This window comes from Castor canadensis, chromosome 9 (genome assembly GCF_047511655.1).
Source record: "Castor canadensis chromosome 9, mCasCan1.hap1v2, whole genome shotgun sequence".
NCBI classification, from domain to species: Eukaryota; Metazoa; Chordata; class Mammalia; order Rodentia; family Castoridae; genus Castor; species Castor canadensis.
Window position 1 is genome coordinate 95,983,768 of NC_133394.1, and position 17,790 is coordinate 96,001,557.

The following is a 17,790-nucleotide window of genomic DNA, read 5'->3' on the forward strand; positions in this document are numbered from 1 at the left end:
TGGAAGGAATATGAAACATAAAAATGTATTTCAGTCTCTTTCTCTTTCTACTACAAATTCTTACCATGTTTCCACTCCCCAGTTTCTTTTCTGTCTCAGCAGCAACCAAAATCTAACAAGTGTTTCTTATGAAGTCAGCAGAATGAAACTCACCAAACACTGTTTGAAAAGGGGAGAGAAGGGCGGGAGGTTTAAAGGAATATAATATGGGGGTGGTGAAATTGTTCAAAGTACACTATACACATCTATGGAATTATCACAGTGAAACCCTCTTGTACTAAACTAGTAAAAAAAGAAAAACAGTCTATTATGAGCCAACTACTTGTTTCTTTCCACATTTCATTACTTTCTGGCACTTTAACCTTTGAGCATGGTTATTTTAAAAGGATTCTCAGACTCCCTCTTTATCTGACTAAACTTTTATTTTCTTCACATCTCCTATCTGTCCCTCATTTTCTCTATTTCCTCCATTTTGCTGAAGTCACCAATAACTCCATAACCTTTGCCATTCTTTTTGCTTCTTATGATTTGCATCATCCTCCCTCATTTTCCTGTATGCCTGCTTATTCTTTAAGTTTCCATATACTCTTTAGCTACCATTTCTCTTTATTTTTCTACATTATTCCCTTAATCACTTAATTCTGTTTCCTACCATTTTTACAGCAAATTCATATTGAACCAATTTATTGTATGAACTTTTAATGCAATTTTAAATCATTTGATATGTTGTTTGAACTGAAGTCATTCTTAATATCATCATGAATAGTTTATATTGCCAAAGTGTTATGCTTACATTTTTTGGATCAGTATGCTTTCCACTGACACTTTTTGTAAATAAATTAATAAGGAAATAAGGCTTGCAAACAATTGATCTACTTGATTGGTTTCAATTGTGTAGGGACTGAGTAAAGACTGTAACTAAGTATGATACAACAGTACCAAATAAAAATCCAAACTAAAAGATTAGAAAATACTATTTGGAGAAATTAATATGGTATAAATGAAAAAAATATATATATAAAAGGAAGGAATGAAACGTATTTCTAAGGTCTTTACTTTTTAATAGTTACTTATGAGCCCATTATTAGAAATTTCTGTCATTATATAGTTGTTTTTCTCCTTTAAAGTGGAATAGATTTCCTTTTTTCTCCTATACACTGTTAGAAAGACTGAAGTCAAATTAGTGGCTTAAATTAGTTTTTAAAAAACTTCTACTATCCTGAAGGCATTTTTAGATCCCAAAGCATTTTGTTCCCTTATTTACTACCCACTTTAAATTTATTATCTTTTTGTTTATTATTTCTCCATGCAAGCTACCTCAATCATTTCTGAAATGTTATAGAATAGAAACATTCTCTTTAAATATATCTAACCATTTGGTGTCACTGTTTACCCTGTTTCTTCCTCAGTATAAGTGACTAGAGTATGAGCCATTTGGTTAGAAAAGCTGTCACATTTGGAAAGGAGCAACCAGAGAGAAATTAAATTGTTTTTCTTTGTCTGCCTGCTGTTCCAAGTCTCTGCTGGCGTTGCCAGTTATTTGGAGAAGTGTGGGGCTATTCAGCTGTCAGTGAGTGTGAAGGAGGAGGGGTGGGTTCACACCAGTCTGTTCATTCTTTTTTCTTTTTTTTTTTTTTTTACCATGGAGTCAATTACCAAATGCTGGGTGGGCACTGGGAGCATTCCGCCAGGTAATGCTCAGAGGAAGCTGCCTATGCTTTCTGAGGAAAGAGAGCTTTATCCCTGTTGGAAAAGCAATGGTGCTGGTCTATTTGATGGAGCTCATATTTTCCACTGCTGTATCTCTGGCATCTTTGTGGACAAAACAACCCTAAGGAATACCATTCACTAAAGCTTAATTTGCTGTGAGGTTAGTTTGGTCATCCAATAAGGGGGAGATGCTGAAATAGTAAGAAATTCTTTGTCTGAGTTATTCTCTTGAGATGGCCTTAGAGCGTTAGGTCAGATTTCTTTGTATTTGTATGTGGACACTGATGTGGCGTATATTAAAAATGGAGTTTCTAAGTATGGATGGAATGAATCCATACTTGATTAAGAAAACTTATTGAGGAAGAAAAATTATCCCATGGAGAGTGGTGAAAAAGAGATGAACGATGATGCTCACTAGAAAATACAGAAAGCTAATCTGTATGCGATGTTTAGATTTTTGCCAGACCCTCAATGTTAATGTGTATTTATTTCCAGACCTGTTGCAGAAATCAATGATATGGTTGCTGGGAAATTAATCTATTAGTTTTATCATAAGAAGAATTTACCCTTTTTTTCTCTTCATGTTTAGAGATTATCTGTACTACTATACTAAGGGCTTTGAATGCATTACACTATTTAATACTTATAACAAATTTATAAGGCAACATTGTTATCACCTCTATTTTCTGAATGAATAAGTTAAGCTAAAGAGTTACTGAAGTAACTTGCCCAAGGTTACACAGCAGGAAAATGGCAGAGCCAGTTTCAAAGTCAGACACCATTCAGTTGTTAATTATTCATTACGCTGTGTGCATCATTCCTCATATGAGGGTGCAAAAAAGAAAGTGGAAAGTTATCTTCCCCTTAAATCTGTTAGTCATATATAGACCAACATTTGAAAGGTATTACTGAACCACAGAAGATTTCTAAGGATCTAGTAAGACACAGGAAAGGAATATTCCCAGCCCAGAATTTTGGGAGACAATGTCAAACACGACTGCAATATAAAAGTTTTTATGCAGATGGTAGAGATTAGCAAGGTAACATATAAAACATTTACTGAGGCTTATTCATGCATTAAGCCCAAATTTATCATGCTTCACAGCTTTGAAAACAGGCTCTACCACTTACTAGCTTTGTGAACTTACTCAAATTACTTCATTTCTCCAAACTTCATTTTTTCTCATTTGCAAAATAAGGATATTAGCTGTACCTACTTCCTAGGGTTGCTGTGATGATTAAAAAAGAGTTCATATATGTAAATGTTAGCATGCTAGGTACCATCATTGTTAACACCATTGCATCTCAATTCCCTTTAATTCCCACAATGTTACTATCTGCCAAGCAATATCCTAAATGCTTCATATTTATTAACTCACTTCCTGCATATAACTTATGTGGTGGACATTGTTAACATCTCCACTTTGTAAGAGAGGATGCTGAGGCAATGCTTAAAGTCAGGGTGTCTGGCTCTGGAATTAGCCACTGTCCCAAGCTCATGGCCACTACATGCAGCTATTCCAACCTCAGGCAGCTAGAAAGGGCCAGGGGTGGAATTCAGACTAGCACTTTCCCACTCTAAGTCTACACTGGGGACTGATGAGAGCTAAAGAATTGAAAACAAGATTCTACCTAAGAATAAGAGATATACAAACATCTTAAGCTGCCCCATGAATACCTTCTAGCTTTGCCAAAATCAGATTTTTTTTAGGAATAGAAGAATTAAATATGCAGAACAAAATTAATAAATAAAATATTGGAAATAAGCAAGAAGATAAATTGCATTAATGGAACAATATAAAACAACAATGCTTCAAAGGAAATCTCAACAGAGGTAGATAATTAAATTAAAACTTTAAAAGCTCATTTTGTCCTGGCAAAATGAGCAAAATAATTCAAGTATGTTTGTTTGCTATTGTTTTGTTTTTCTGATGATATTGAGTAAGAATATGTACCAAATTGTAATAATCCTATGGTGGCAAATAGAATTATGAATTATTTTGTTTTTAAAATTGATACATGAAAATTATACATTAGTAGAACATCATATAATGTTTCAATGCACATATACATTGTGCAAATCAGGTTATCTTCTCAAAGAGTTATGATTCCTTATAGTGGAAGCTTTCAAAATCCTTTCTTTTTGATGTTGGTATGTACAGTACATTATTATCTAGAGTCACCCTACTGTGCAACAGTACAACAGAACTTGCTGCTATGTAACTATAACTTATTACCCACTGGTCAACCTTTCCCCATTGCCCCCATACTCTCCTCAGCTTTTGATAAACACCTTCTACTCTCACTTGATGAATGAGATCTTTTAATACACTAAAAATAATAATGGTAATAATAATAATTAGAATAATTATGATACATGTTAGCCATTTAGTTTTTGAGATCTTATTCCAGGAAAGTGCAATATACTAAGTAGTTTATATATGTGCTATCTTTGAATACTAAAAGTTCCATTTATTCAGAAGTCTTTATTAAGGGCCTACTATGTGCTAGGCACATTGAAGACAAGGGTCTTCAATAGTGAGCAAAACAAAGCTGTACTCTGCAAAAGTTTATACTCTGCAATGAATAAGAAAAATTTTAAAAAATGGTTACCAAGTTTTATGGTTTGATAAGCTGACCTCCTAATGGTGACACCAAGGATAGAAGCAGAATGATTACCAGGAGAAGATAAATGTAAAGATATATGTACTAGGGAAAGATAAATTTATTAGGGAAACTATAAATACTTCAACATGTCTAGTCTGGCTTCTTTCTCTAAAGAAAGCAAATGAAAGTAATAGTAAAAAAGCAGGGAATGGCTTAATCAACACAGTTATGTTGGGAAGACGGAAAGTAAGTATTTCAGACTATCTTTGGGTGACTGACATGAGCTCCAGGTTTAAACAGAGGAAGAATTAGGGCAGGGGCAAGAGGTATACATAATTAAGCAGTCTTGTGTGGTCTGGTTGACCATGATCTCAGAGTCTGGTTCTACGAGATGGCTAGAAGAAGTCCTTATTGCTTGAGGGGACAATCTAGTTCTTATGACATGATTGCTCCTGATCCAGACAGGATGTAGCTTCACCATCACAAGTAATTGTCTTCATCTGGGACATGATCTGTCGAGTAAGTTAACTGTTGCTTGGGGGTAGTTTTAGTCCCTTGTCATGAAGATGTTTATCAATCAGCCCTGTCCATTTCCGGAGTCCAAGATGATTGTAGGTTTAGGACAATGACTGCAGACTTTCAGGTATATTTTGGGAGGATCTGGAACAGGATATTATGAAAACTGACAGCGTGATGTCTCAGAAACTCTTATCTTTGTGTCTTCAGCCTTAAAAGGCAATGAGGTAGGTTAGGTACTACTAGTTTTTAGACACATACTCCTTGAGTGACTAACATGCCTATGTGCAGAGTTAAGCAGAAATCTGATCCCAAATTTTAAGACAAAAGAGACGGATCCAAAATAAAGCAGGGATGCCATGTTTTTATCTTACCTTTAGTAAACTTGTGGGCCAAAGTGAGAAGTCTATGTTTTTTTAGCAAAAGCAGTTTTTAAGTAGCTGTTTTATAACTAATCTGGAGAAAATTGGGTTCAGTTTCTAATAGATAGAATGTTGAATTTGATAATATAGTGGATCATCCAAATGGAAATGCTTTGTGGCCTTTTGTAAATAGAGGACAGGCAGATGGGAGGTGAGAACCAGAAGTGGAGATTTAGGAATAACCTTCTCGGAGGAGATAGTTGGAGCAACGGAGTCTGTAATCTCAGTGACTGAAAGGGCATGAGAAAAAGTGTGAAGTGCAGCAGACAGACCCTGATAAACGAGAGTTAGAATGATGAGTAGGTGTTATTTAAGAGGAAACAGGGCCCCAGAGAAAAAATAAACAGATTCAGAGAGGTCTCAATGCAGCAGAGTTCAAGGGTGAAGGAAAAAATGGCTGCTAGTGTAACGTGGCTACTGCTGTTATCAAAAGAGCCCTTTAAGTAGTGGAAACAAACTGGATACAGAAACCAAATGTAAGAAAAGGAAGGGTAAGCAGGCAGAAAATGGAGGAAGTGAGCACAAGGGAACAGAGATAGGACAAGAGCTAGAATGGGTCTGATCACATGAGGTCAGTGAGAGAGACATTGGTAGCATTAGCTCAATGAAGACAATTCCTAGTGAATAGTGAATGTGAGAAAATAGTCTTTTATGTCAAAGTGTGTGTTGCCATTTCTGGTTTCTTTGTCTGATTCCTGTTGAGCCCCTTCTGCCCACAAAAATTGCCCACTTCACTGTATATCTTAACACCTCCCACAAGTAGGTATAGAATTTCAGCTAGTTGAGAAGATTGTGAACTTTCAATCTGGACCAGTCCAGGTCAAGAGGCAGATTAATCACATCAGAAATATAAGGGGGTATGGACTGCCCACCCCTCTTTGTGCTGCTTTTGCCCATGTGCATGCACCCTTCTGGTCAGAAGAAAAGTTTTGCATTGCTGAGATGATTCTTTGTTCTCACATGTTCAACTGGAATTTTAATTCTAACAAATTTTGGTGCATTGGCGGAAAACCGACTTCATCCAGGTACAGGTGCTTGGAGCTCCTTCCTTGGGGAACATACGCCCCTCCGCCTTGTTGTGGGGGCCTTGGGGTATTGGGCAATCAGTACCCCTGGACTGGGTACTCGTTCCTGGGTCTGGATTCTCTTAGCAATGCAGAGAGGAAGGGCCCACAAACCACGGTGGTCAAGCAATCTTATGTATAAGCCAAGGTAAGAAATGCCCTTAGATGGCAAAGTGTTCCTTGGTGACCGGGAGGCAGTCTTAGAGGTTGTGTGAGAGTGAATGAGACATGTATAAGGCACAAAGTGAGTGTGGAGATCTGATTCACAGTTCCGTAGGTATCCAGGTGACTACATAGAGCTTTCCAACTGACCACATGGTCCTAGTCAGGGATTTATACTGACTGGCCTATTGGCCTATTGCTAAGTAGCACCATCTGCTGGATATCATCCCAAGAGGGAATTGGTTGGAAAGGAACAAAGTGCATGGGGTAGCATTTGAGACACTGCCAGGGAGATTGAACACCTAGCGTGTTTTCTCACCAGCCAGATAGACTTGGATGGGGAACAACAAGAGTAAAAAGAGCTCTAGGGAAAATGGATCCACAAATAAAATCCCTTTAGACAGTCCCTTAGGACAGATGTTAAGATTCTAGTCCAATACGCTGAGAAACAAAGGTAATAGTCCATGTCCCAGGACATCAACGGGGTAACTCCCTCGAGGCTCAGGGAAACAATTTGGCTGATAAGGCTGCGAAGGAGGCTGCCCTCCATCTGGAACTCCAGATGTTACATCTCACCCCCATTATCCAGGCACCTTCCAAGAATCCGATTTTCACTCCCTTGGAGAGGGTCCAACTAGAGAAGTTGGGCACTTCCCAAACCCCAAAAGGGAAATGACTTCTCCTAGATAGGAGAGAAATACTTTCTAAGCCCCTTATAAGGGAAGTAATGATTCAGTTACACCAGGGATGTCGTTGGGGAATCTAAGCCATGTGTGATGCTATTCTCAGAGCTTATGTATGTCCAGGAATTTATACCTTGACAAAACAGGTTATTGAGAGTGGTTTAACTTGCAAAAAAGTTAACAAGCTCTGAGAGAACAACTTCTGGTGGGAAGAAGTCCAGGATTAAGGTCCTTTCAAAGTATTCAGGTGGATTATATGGAGTTACCTAACCAATTGGGTTGAGGTTATGTCTCTACCAAGTACCACTGCAAAAGGAGTGGTTAAAGTACTGTCATATAACATAATTTTTTGTTTTGGACTTGTTAAAAATATAGATTCAGGTAACGGGAGCCACTTCCTAACCAATATAATTAAAAACTTAACAAAGGCATTAGGTCTTAAGTGAGAAAATCATACCCCGTGGCACCCTCTCCTCAGGAAGAGTTGAAAGGATGAACCAGACCTTAAAAAACAATTAACCAAATTAGTTCTTGAGACTGGACTAAGTGTCTACCCCTTGCCTTGCTCAGGATCAGAACAGCTCTCCAAAAGAATAGAGGAGTTTCTCCTTATGAGATGTTATATGGGTTACCTAACTTAGGCTGGCCTTCTGGCCTCCCCTCCTTTGAAACCAAAGACCAGTTCCTTCGCAACTATGTACTTGGTCTCTCCTCAGTCTTGTCATCCCTGAGGCATCATGGGCTGCTCCCTCAGGCTCCACCACTTGAGTTCCCACCACACCCACATCAAGCCAGAGATTACATCTTCGTCAAAATCTGGAGCGGAGAGAAACTTGAGCAACCCTGGGCTGGATTACAGCAGGTGCTACTCACTACTGAGACAATAGTGTGTACTGCTAAAAGACGATGGACCCACTACACTTGAGTAAAACAAACACCCCAGGGAGAGCACTGGGCCATGTCCTCAAAACCTGGTGATCTTAAAAAGACTCTAGTGGGACTGTTATTTTTTCTTCAATTGAGGAATTGCAGAACCGCCATTCGTGTGACCCAAGCTTCCTCTCCTATAACTGTCAAGTTTGATGCATGTCTTGCCATCCCCTATGGTAACCTTAAAAACCAGGGCTTAAAAATATATATGTGTATGTGGCTTTCTACCCCCAGTTCCTATTGAGATAATTGCACTAGCCAATATAACAATCCTTCATGGGCTAGTTGGGGTGCTGTGGAGTGGACAACAGACCAAAAAGGGAGTGAAGCGCAAGTGACTTCATGGTATTCTGGCTATACAAGTCATCCCTTTTGGAAACATATATTGCAAATGCAAATCCGTAGGGCCATGCCCCCTCCCAACTGCTAGCATCTTCAATGTAACCCCCTTTACTGATTATAACGACCCTTCCTCTATGTCCACTGAGCCATTCATCTTTGAAAAGTATGGGCTAGGAGCTCATAATGCATGTAAAAACTCAATAGGTAAGTTTCTTTTGGAATTGCTTCCAAAACCTATTACCACAACACCCACTGATGTTCAGCTCCCAAATTCCACCAAAATCAGACAGGTGTAACTTTAGTAAAAGTCAAAGACTTAAGGCAGACTATAGCCATTGAGATGGGTAATGCAAAATCAAATGCCTGGCTAAAATAGATCAAATATTCTGCCCACAGTCTAAACACAACAGATTGCTATGCATGTGAAGTGGGGAGACCAGAGCCCCATGTTGTCCCCTTTCCCCTGGGATGGACGACAGACCCTGCTGGAATGGCAAGTATGATTACTCTCTTCCGAGAAAGGACAGCCTGCAGCAATATGTGTTGCAGGACCTTGTCATTACTGTTCCTCTTCATTAGTGACCCTGAAAGGCTAAGGCCATCTTAGTTGGTCTGACACCCCACTTTGAAATTCTAACTACAGGTTGGGGGAGAAGTGGAGTTTCTGGGGAATGTATCAGGGTGCAGTGAAGGCCAGTCCTTTGAGGAGTTAGCCAATGAAACTGCTCTAGCTGTTGCCAGGGCAGACGTCTGATGGTATTTTGGTAGACATTTACTTGAGGTTCTTCCTGTCAAATGGAGAGGGACTTGTACCTTAGTCCAATTGGCTATCCCTTTCACCTTGGGATTTTGAAACCCAAAACCCTCTCTGATTAAGAGGAAACATTCAACTTTCATGTTTATATAGATCCATTGGGGTCCCACAAGAAGTTCCTGATGAATTTAAAGCAAGAAATCAAATAGCTGCAGGCTTTAAATCAGCATTGTTTTGGTGGTCTACTATCAATAAAAATGTAGACTGAATCAATTACATCTGTTATAATCAACAGAGGTTTGTTAACTACACTCATGATGCAATAAAGGGAATTGCAAAACAGTTAGGCCCCACTAGTAAAATGACATGGGAAAATTGAATGGCTCTGGACATGATTCTGCAGAGAAAGGGGAGGTATATGTCCTAATTGGAGGTGAATGGTATACATACATCCCAAACAATACAGCCCCATATGGAACTATAACCAAGGCTGTCCAGGGCTTGACAGCCCTGTCAAACAAACTAACAAAAATTCAGGAATAAATGATCCCTTTACTAGCTGGTTGAAACAGTGGTTTGGAAAATGAAAGGGAGTAAAGGCCTCAATTATAACATCCCTCCTTGTTGTATTCGGGGCCCTCACCTTAATTGGGTGTTGTATTATTCCCTGTATATGAGGATTGACAATGTGGCTCATAGAAACTGCTCTAGCTAAACAAACTCCTGTGTCATGCCAGTTGAAATAAAAAGTCAATTGATGTTAAAAGAGTTTAAAAAAAAATAAAGTAAAGAGGGGGGAATTGTGAGAAAATAGTCTTTTCTATCAAAGTGTGTGTCACCATTTTAATTGCCTGTATTTCTGGCTTCTTTGTCTGGATTCCCACTGAGCCCCCTTTGCCTACAAAAATTGCCCACTACACTGTGTGTCTTAGTACCTCCCCCAAGTAGGTATAGAATTTCTGCTAGTTGAGAAAATTGTGAACTTTTGTTCTGGACCAATCCAGATCAAGAGGCAGGTTAATCATGTCAGAAATATAAGGGGGTACGGACTGCCATCCCCTCTGTGCTGGTTTTGCCCATGTGCTTGCTAGCACCCTTCTGGTCAGGAGAAAAGTTTTTCGTTGCTGAGACGATTCTTTGTTCTCATGTCTTGAATTGGAATTTTCATTTCTAACAATGAATGATCTGGTTTTGTGTGCATTGTTGGCCTTCAAAATACAACCAAACACTTAGAATCTGAGTCCTCAGTATGAGTTCTTAAATATGAATGAGAAAATCAGTCCTCCAACGTGAAAGCTTTATTTTCTCATCTCTCTTTAGCTAGAGATTTATTTTTGCCATCAGTCAGATGGGAAAGCTCTTCCCCCATAGGTATCCTTTGAAGCAAGGAAGAAAATGAAATGCACCCACTAACAAAGTTGCATTTGTACTAGGAAGATATCATGTTGGCAGGAGAGATGCTGTAATGTCAAGCAGATTAATCTCAGCATTGGAAAGTCCTAATCAAATGGCAAGGATGTTAATAAATCTCTTGGAAAGATAGGTTGGCTATGAACCTGTAAGTACTATGGGAGTGAAAAGAAACACAGACAATCTTTAACAATCTAATAGATGGAAATCATGATAAATTTTGAGAATCTGTATAATTATATTTGTTCTATATTGGCTTATTCCCAGTAACAGCAACTTAGCAGATGAGGGGGGGAAAAGCTTATTTAGAGAGATTGTGTGTACTTAGAGTAACATTCTTTTTTTTTATGGACATGAGTTTTTATTCTTTTTTTAATTAGGATATATTTGTTGTACAGAGGGAATTCATCTGTGATCATTCTGAATAGGCTTACCTTGCGCGTTGGTTACATTGCCCCTATCATCTCTCCCTCTCAACTCCCTCCTGCCCCACTTAAAGCAATTGCAAGGGGTTTAATCTCTCCTTAGGTTGCATGAAAATTAGAGAAATAGATTTTACTTTCTCTTTCATTAAAATTTTATTTATTATACTTTCAAAATAAATAGAAAAGGATTAAGAGGAAGAAAATTCAAAGCAATACACAAGAGCTTAAATCTTTTCTGAAACTTTCAAATGACATTCCAATTGACACTATATTTAGGGCGAGGTCATTCAAATTATATTCTGAAATTGTTATCTTGTTGCGGAATCCTTTAATAAATGTTTGTTTACAGATAGACCCACAAAATATATACTTTGTTTTTTCTTCTTTAAATTAGTTTGTATCAATTGCACAAAGGTGTTTCATTGTGATATTCTGTACATACATATAATATACTTTGATAAATGCATCCCCTCTATTACTGCTTCCTATTTTCCCTCTGCCCTTTCTTGAACAATTTTAGTGGGTTTCAGCATTCTACTTTGTATGTGTGCACTGAAGCACTTTGATCATACTCCCTTCATCCTCTTTTTTTACCCTTCCCCCTTCCCATTGACTCCCACTCCTAAATAGTACCCCCATTTTACACTCATGTCATTCACTTTTATGTTTTAGGTCTAAATTTTGCTTATGAGAGAGCATATGCAATACTTTCTCAGTTCAGCTCACTTTACTTATATGATGATTTCCAGTTCCATTCATTTTCCTGCAAATAACATAATTTTATTCTTATTTATGGCCAAATAATGCTCCATTGTGTATATATACCACATTTTCCTTTTTCACTCATTATTTGATGGATAACCTAGGCTGATTCCATAGTTTGGCTATTGTGAATAGTGCTGCTATAAACAGTGTGCCTGCATCTCTGTTGTATACAGACTTCCATCCTTCAGATATATGCCCAGGAGTGGCATAGCTGGATCATATGACAATTCTATTTTTGGTCTTTCAAGGAATCTCAACACTGATTTCCATAGTGGCTAGACTAATTTACATTCTCACCAACAATGTGTGAGGGTTCCTTTTCCCTCACATCTTCACCAACATTTGTTGTTGTTTGTTTTCTTCATGATTGCCTATCAGAATGGGATGACATGGAATCTCAGTGTCATTTTGATTACATTTCCTTTATAGCTAAGGACAAATATTTCTTCATGTATTTATTGGACATTTGTAGTTTTTCTTTTGAGAACTGTCTGTTAAATTAATTTGCCCATTTATTAATTGGACTGAATTTTTTCTTCTCTTGGCATTTATTTGTTGGAATTCCTTATGTATCTGGACATTAATTTGTCTGCTGGCAAAGATTTTCATCCATTATGTAGGTTGTCTTGGAAATTGTTTCTTTTGCTATACAGATGCTTTTTAATTTGATACAATCCCATTTGTCAATTCCTGCTCTTATTTCCTGAGCAACTGGAGTTTCACTCAGAAATGTGTTGCTTATGCATATATTTTCAAGGATCTTCCCTATGTTTTTCTCTAATAGTTTCAAAGTTAAGGGTCTTACATTTAGACCTCTGATTCACTTTGAGTTATTTTTTGTACAAGGCTAGAGATGTGGGGGGTCTTGTCTCAGTTTTTTGCATGTTGGTATCCAGTTTTCCCAACACCATTTATTGAAAAGCTTTTCCTTTTTCTAATGTATGTTTTTGGTGCCATTGTTGAAAATTAGATGGCCATAGTTGTGTGGACTTCTTGTGGGATACTATTCTGTTCCATTGGTGTACATGTCTGTTTTGGTGTCACTGCCATTTTGTCTTTGTTACTGTGGCTCTGTAGTATAATATGAAGTGAGGTATTGCAATACCTTCAGCATTGCTCTTTTTGCTCAGGATCACTTTGGGTATTCAGAGTCTTGTGCATTCATAAAGGATATGCTTTAAGTGCTAGAATATTTTACATTTAATTACCAGAAATGGTGGTAAGGGAAAGTACTCTGTAACACTGAAATATTTACCTTTGATAAAGTTCAGTTTTATCACTTCAAGGGTAGAATCAGCTTGTGAATCCCTATGATATTTAACACAATGCTTTGTGGGTAGTAAGTAGACATAAATCAGAATTCAGCATATAAACACAAAGAATACTATTGTATTTTCAACTGTAGTAAAAACTATTTTAAAATCCTGTAAAGAAATCAGATGGATGAACGAAGAGCTTGATATATATATATATACATAATATGCTTATGGTAATTACAAAATATCCAATGCCCAATTAGTAGTTACTAATGAGTTTCAAATCATAAATTACAATCTATTTACTAATAGATTATAGCCAGTGTTTCCAGCTCCACAGAGAAAGTTCACTTTCTTTGAGTAATGAAGTCTCTGGGGGAGAGCAGTCAATGGAAATACAATACATATGGCTGGGTGTTGCCTAAAATGTACATAAACTGCCACTACTTTGTCAAATTGTAATATCTCTTCTTTCAAAATCTTAGACAACTTGAGCACACCATCTGCTCTTTGTCTGTATTCATTCTGTGCTTTTCTTAATCTAGAAGAATGGTTCTTGAAATTCTTACAGGACTCTTTAAAAACGTTTGCCACATATTTTGAGAAGCATCTGGTTGGAAGAAGGCCCGCTTTCTGTATTTGTTCCCAGTTGTCTGGTGTGTGCCATGTTTCTTGTGAATCTAGTTTTGTTAACTTTTGGGGTAAATGCTTTTGCATTTGCTTCAGCACATATTTATGGTGAGACTAATTGCCCAAAGCAAGTTGCTAAGGGTTGTATAAACTAATGACTCAGTGTCAGGAAAACTTGATTAATTTACCTGCCATCTAATTTGCACAAGGTTACCTGGAAATTGGTGTTTGTTTCTTTTGCTTGATGATTTCAAGATGGACCTTGTCTCTTTAAGGAATCCTGGATACCTTAAATACTTGCTTAAATGTCTGCTCCGGGTTCATCAGGGAAACTTCAGGAGAGCTATAATTCACATAGCTTTTCTTCAGCAAGCAAGTCACCTACCTGTCAATAAGACACATTTTCAGAGCTAAAAAAGGAGAATGTTATAAAGGAGCTCTGAATCTTAATATGGATAGAACTGTCAGTCAAGTGATCTCTGAAAGTTCATCTGCTACTGGTTACTTTTTTATTTTCATAGGTTTTTTATATTAAATGAGCATGCATGCTGAAGTTTTAGAAATTCCAAAACATACAAAGAAGAAAACTAAAATTATATATCATGTTCAGAAATGATCTATAGCTAACGTCTGTGGGGCTTTTACAACGGGCATGCCCTAAGGCTTATGATAGTTCTTTTAACTCCCATGAGTATTTTAATGAGGTGGATACTATCATTATCCTCAATAAAGAGATAAAGAAGCTGAGGCACAGGTTACCTTACTTGCCTGAAGTCTCTTGTCTGGTAGGTACCATAGCATGATTTAAATGTAGGCAGACTAAACTTAGGAGTAAACTCCTTTCTAACAGCAACATTCATATGCCATTGTTAACACCTATGTGAAATGCCTTCCAGACTACTTTCCATCAAGTTTTTAAAACAAGAGATCAGAGTATGTTTAATTATTTGCTGAATTTTGTTTACTTAATCATGTAACAAATTTCCTCCTTACCATTTATAAACTTTTGGTAAACAACTTCGTAAAAAAGATATTTTAATTCAGTAAAGCGACTGAGGCTCCCTGGTTCATGAATTATCTATTTGTATAATCTTGCTTAGCCTTCTAAAATCAGTTTTCCTATTTATGAAGTGGGGTTTATATCGATCACTGAAGCACAAGATTATTGTGACTACCTTGAATTTTGCTTAGGAAAAGTATACATCCATTTACAAATGTTAATGATTAAAAACTATTTTTGTGTGTGGTACTGAGGATTGGACCCAGGGCTTTATGGATGTGAGGCAAGTGCTTTTTCACTGAGCTGCATCTCCAGCCCTCAATGATACTTTTTAATAACAACAGTAACTGTAGTGTGCCCAACCTGACTAATAATCCCTAGAAGGAATTCTTTGGTTGCCCAAGGAGGTAGGAGAGGTTTATTACAGCAATGAACATAAAGCAACAGTCAGAAATTGTTGAAGAATACTTCAGTAATGGTAGTAGGAACACTGAAAACAATAAAAACTAACAAACAACAAAAAAACCCACCATAAATAAGATTTCCATGTATTTCCTTCCAGACTTTTTTCTATCAGTTTTTTTTAAAGCTTGTCATTTGGTTCCTTTCTAGTCCACAAACTTCTCTAAATTAACTGTTTTTATTTTTCTCCCTTTCTAATTTGCTCTTTATGCTGCTCCCACCTCATTTCCACCCCCCTTTTTTCTTTGGTATCTGCTTATCTAATTTTTCACTTCTCTTCCCTTCCCAATGTCTTCAATGTATGAAACGCTTCTGTCTTACGACAAAGAAATACCTGTCCCTTCCTGTTCTTTGCCTTCTCACAGACCCATGCCCCAGCCATTTCAGCCAGAGAAGGGTGGACACTTGTTACTTCAGCCCACAGGAAGGAGAATCTAACCCTTTGTTCCCACAGTTCTTCAAGCATGCAGAATACAACCTCATCATCAACTTGAATAAATGTTTTGCTTTGTAATTGACCTGGCTTACCCACTTCAGATGGAAAAAATATTCAGACTACTAAAAAAATGCTAAAGTTGGGTTTTTAAACTCACAGTTCTTTCTAAAATTGCTTTGAAATGTCAAAATTGGAGTGATAACATTTTAGATGACACCCTCTAATTCTTCAGTTTCTGCCATTTGAGATATCATCATCATTTGAATATCATTTGCAGATAACATCTGACATGTTTTTGTATTTTTTTTTTTTTAATTTGGGACTTGGCAATTGCATTAGGAATCTTAGCAAGACTGGATGGTATATCCAAGTGCCACAAAATACTTGTCTTATAGACTTGTCATGGAGATCTCCTTGAGAATACATGGGAAGAGATATCATCAGCCCCTGCCCACTTCCTTGAATCTGTGTTGCCTGCCCCAGAGAATGTGCCACTGAAAATTCTGCGGGGTTAGTGTAGATGAAATATCTTTGGATGCTTTGAGCCTTCCCTCCAGAGTAGGTACTGTTGCCAAGGGGTTAATTGGACTCAAAGATCCTTCCCCATGAGGTTTGAGAGTCTGTGATATAAATTCCATCTGTTCCTTGAAGCAGTTTATGGGTTTGGCAATATGATGTGTTGGCCTGACAATTGCTTAAAAAATCCATTTTAGCCTGATACAGGTATAATTTTTTTATAGTATCCAGATTTATTTTTCACTGTCTAATTTTAAATTAGAAACCACTCCAGCTCTGTGTCTTAGGTTCTAAATTTGTTCTCAAAGTGAGTACTGCATAGCCATCTCCTGACCAAAAAGGTGTAATTTTCATACTGTAGTGGAGAAATAGAACATTCTTCCTCTGTTTTTAATGCTAGGAGATTTGGAATGTTATAATGAAAGAAGTTATGCAATATTGCTTAAATATACCTCTTTGGTTTCAAGGGATTGTCTACCTACTGTCTTCAGTAGGTTCTAATACCTGAGACAATTTTTGGCTTGTGTAGACATTGTATGTTTATGTGAGTCAGGTTTTTATTGTTGTTTTTGTGTATTAGTTTTTTTTTTTTTGGTTGTTGCTGTGACAAATACATGAGAGAAACAGTTTAAATGGGGAAAGACTTATTTTGGCTCATAGTCTAAGACATTCAGTCTATGGTCTTCTGACTCCATTTCCTTTAGGCTGTGGTAAGGCAGAAAATGAGAGTGGGAAGCATGTGGCAGAGCAAAGCTGCTCACCTCATGATAGTCAGGAAACAGAGAGGAAGAAGGGGTCAGGGACAATATATGCTCTTGGTTTTCAAAGGGACCAAGCTTGAGACCAGAGTTTTAGCTCCCAGGACCATCTCCAGTGGTTCCACTTCATGGGTCCAGCCACTTACCCTAGTACGTCAAATAAAGAAATAAGTAATGGTGAAGAGCAGAAAAAGGAGGTTCTTTACACAGCATGGGCACACTGCAGGAAGAGGCAAAGTAGGTGCTTTTGCATATCTTTAGGTTATAGACACGAGCTTTAGGATTAAATAGAAGAAGAATTAGGGCAGGAGGTGAGAAGTATCCATAAACAGTCACAGTCACAGTGAGGGTTGGTTGATCATTATCTCAGACCTGGTGTTGGGAGGGTTCTAGAGAGGTTATTTTTATTGTTATCATTTGAAGGGAGCAATCTGGTTAGGATAAGCCAGTCATTGTTACCTGGTAGGTAGTCTGTCCTGTGAAGATTTTGCTTTCCTCTATCTCTCCTAAAGCTGTTATCCATTAGTCCTTCTTGGATTACAAGGTGACTGCAAGGTGAGTGGCTTAGAGCAGAGAGAAACAAAATGGAGACAGAGATGATGAACTTTTTCTCTTGCTTCTAATTAATTTATGGGTTCAAGCAAAACTTTTTTTTTTTTTAAGCAAAAGCAATTTTGAGTATCTGTTACATGAGCCTGTGGGGAATATATAATATTCAAACCATAACTGTACTCATTTTCCATGAATAACTTTCATGTAGGTAAATACAAGCGTAAGAAACCAAAAAGCAAAGAAACTTATAGGGGAAAAATTGGGATAAGTCAGCTTGAGGGAGGATGAAAGTTGGAAAGAGGGAGAAGTGGTTCCATCTCTTTGCCTTCTTCATGGGAGGGAATGACCTCCTTCCCTCTGGCTCTCTCATTGTACCCACCCTGGCTTGAA